The sequence below is a fragment of the Myiozetetes cayanensis genome, unplaced genomic scaffold (assembly GCF_022539395.1).
Source record: "Myiozetetes cayanensis isolate MyiCay16 unplaced genomic scaffold, myiCay2020 scf5-8, whole genome shotgun sequence".
NCBI lineage: Eukaryota > Metazoa > Chordata > Aves > Passeriformes > Tyrannidae > Myiozetetes > Myiozetetes cayanensis.
Genome location: NW_026087742.1, coordinates 15094337 through 15097350, shown reverse-complemented (window position 1 = coordinate 15097350; position 3014 = coordinate 15094337).

The following is a 3014-nucleotide window of genomic DNA, read 5'->3' as shown; positions in this document are numbered from 1 at the left end:
GAGCAGCTCCTCTCCCCCTCTCCCACCCGCCCCTCCCTCTGGGCTTGTGCTCATAAACCTGAGCACAACATCAGCACAAAAATCATTGGAAAGAACCTGCCATCTGCCTGCACAGAACGATGTGCTGAGTTTCTCTCTTGAAGAACGAGGCTTTGCTTCACATTTCATTTCAGCTGATGGGAAAATGTCAAGAGTAGATGAGTCACATGGCAGATCGGATCTGAGTAAGAACTTTTTTCACCAGTTGTTTGAGGCTGTATGAACAAGTTTAGTGCTGACCTCCTTTAGTAAAAAGGAGGTTTTAATGTTTCAGCAGATTTTGGACCATTAGGTGCTGACATCTGGAATATCGTAGAAACTGTTAATAAAATCTTTTCTGATTTTTTTTTTTTTTCCTATATCAAAACTAAAAAAACCCAGCACCCCACCCTCCCCTCCCCACCCCCCCTCCAAGACAGATTGGGATTCCTGGCTACTTCGGGTTTTATTTTTATTTTCATACTTTTTTTTGGCTGCAGGTGCTGAAACACTTTACAAAATATTTGACAAGATGAGACTTGTAGGCCATTTTAGGAAGGAAGTTCCAGGTAGGCCTTAAGGAGCTGCTTATTAGTTTTTATCAGCAACTGTTACTCTGCTATTGTGCCTCTTAACCTTATAGGAAAGAGCCTTGGCTAATATAGTTGCCCCAAGCTGCTGCTAAATCTGTCATTTTTTTACCAGACCCTTCTGAAAATTGGTTTCTAGGGAGGGCCAAATGTTCAAACACAAGGGGATGAACAGTGATGCACTGACTCTGGTTTGCTGCTCTGAAATCAGAAGCTGGTATTCACTGACTGACTCCTGTCAGGCGTTTCCATGTTGGTTTAGATATGGGTATTTTATCTCTTTGTAAGCCAAGTAAAATTGTGGAAAGTTATGGCTGTTGTACTTAAGGATCCCGGTCTCTGCAGTTACAATGAGAGATTAACACGTAGGAATCATAAAGGTGCATTTGCAAAGAGATTGTAAAATTCTCTTTCCATTTCCATGCAAAGATTCTTGCTTGATAGTGACGGGGGTGGGTTTAGAAATCTCCTCTAGATACCCAAAACCAAAATTAAACCAGGCAGCTGAAATGTATAGCACATTCTGTCCTTGGTCTTGACAATTTTTTTCTGTGAGTCAACTGAAAGCTATTCAGTGTCTATCACTTGTTAAGCTGGGAAGTGCCATGCTGGCAAACCTGAACTGCTCTACTGTGAAGAGGGAGAAATGTTTTTAAGCAGCTGCATGTTTTATTTTTTGTATACACTGAAGGCCTTTGTATTTGCAAGGCCTCCCCAAAATTAAATATCATTTAATTCCCCATTCAAGGTTCCATGTAGTACTTGAAGACAAATTACTGGGCGTTCACACAGTATGGACAGGATCCATTTATTCAGGTTGGGGTTTTAGCTGTTTTCTAACTTAGGGAGCATATGTGTCACATGCAAGAAACCGTCCTGAGAAGGCAACAAGGAGAGGTCTAACTCTAAAATCTATGCCAAATATGGCAAGGTATCAACAGCATAAAAATTATTCTTTCTCTCTGTGGCACAAAACCTGAAGCCAAAGAATCATGCTAGGAAAGGATTTTAGCACAATGTTTTGCCTAGTTACAAAAATGTGACAAATTTTCTAGGTCCTTTTCTTGTCTTCTTGTTGTAGAACACCAACAAAGTTAAATCACCAAGAATACAGTCAGTTCTGCGGGCTGCTACCTGTGTGTAGTGAATTCTGATGACCATATGAAGATGACCCTGAGTCACTGATAGAGACATGATCAACATTACAGGTCAGAGCTTTCCCCTCCAGCACAGTATGCCCCCATCTTCATTTTTTTCCCAACAAAATTATTCACAGTTTAAAAACAAACAAAACAAAACAAGCAAAAAACAAACAAAAACCAAAAAGTAAAACCCAACAAAACAAAACAAACAAAACCCCACCAAAACAACAACAAAAAACAAACCAAAAAACCAAACCAAACCCTCTCATTTTTACTTGCTATATTTTCATTTTGATCCTTATCTCTTCCTGTATCCTCAATGTTAATATGAAAAAAGGTGAGGCAGAAATCAGACCCCATACAGAGCAGTTGCCTCTCAGAAGCTTTAAACATGGAAATGCTTTTCTTATGAACACTGAGAAGAGAGGGTGTTCATATTTTGAATTGAACATTTTTCAATACATTTTTTTTCTTCCTGAAAGTGTCCCAAAACAAATTAGCTGTTTTTCAACTATTATGTTTATGGTCTACCAAGACAAAGAGCAGAAACCATTTTTATCCCCTCCTCCTCCCCTCCAAAAGGGAGTATTAATTTGGCAGGTTTCCTTACCAAATTAGAGGACTTTTCTTCTCCATTTGAGCACTTATGTTTCAAATATGATTGTGTTTTTTCCCTACTCTCTTCTGTACCAGATTCTGCTTCTGTCAACTGTTCTGAGTTTTTGCCCTGATACTTCATCTGTTATGTGACGAAGTCTTGACACTGGCTTTTTCACTGCAGTGTTAACCTGGAGGAATTGAGTGGAATTTATTGCCTTAGGTTAATCCCTCTTTTCACTTTCCTTTTTGGATAATATGCTTTGCATCATGTGAAATACATGCCTGGTTACGTTTACAACAGTGGGATCCTGCTAGGAGACGTGGCTGGGGATGCAATGTCTTTGTAGCTTCAGTTACTTTGTTTTGGTAATTGTGCATATGCTTTCTGCCTGCTGTTTTGATCCTGCTGTTGCTATTGTGTGCTGGAGACTCATGCTGCTGTGTCCTGCCTCCGTGCCCAGCCTAAATTCCATTGTACCCACCCCATGGGCTTTTTGTGTAATGTCAAGCTGGCAAAAACCCTGGCATCCTACTCTTTTGTTGCCTCAGGGAGGTATGTGGGAAAGGCAGCTCACCACTCACTCAGGACGGTGACTTGGCACACACCGCCCAGCACTTTCCACTAGACCTCTCTTGGGCTGGAAGACAGTTTTGCTTCAGGTGC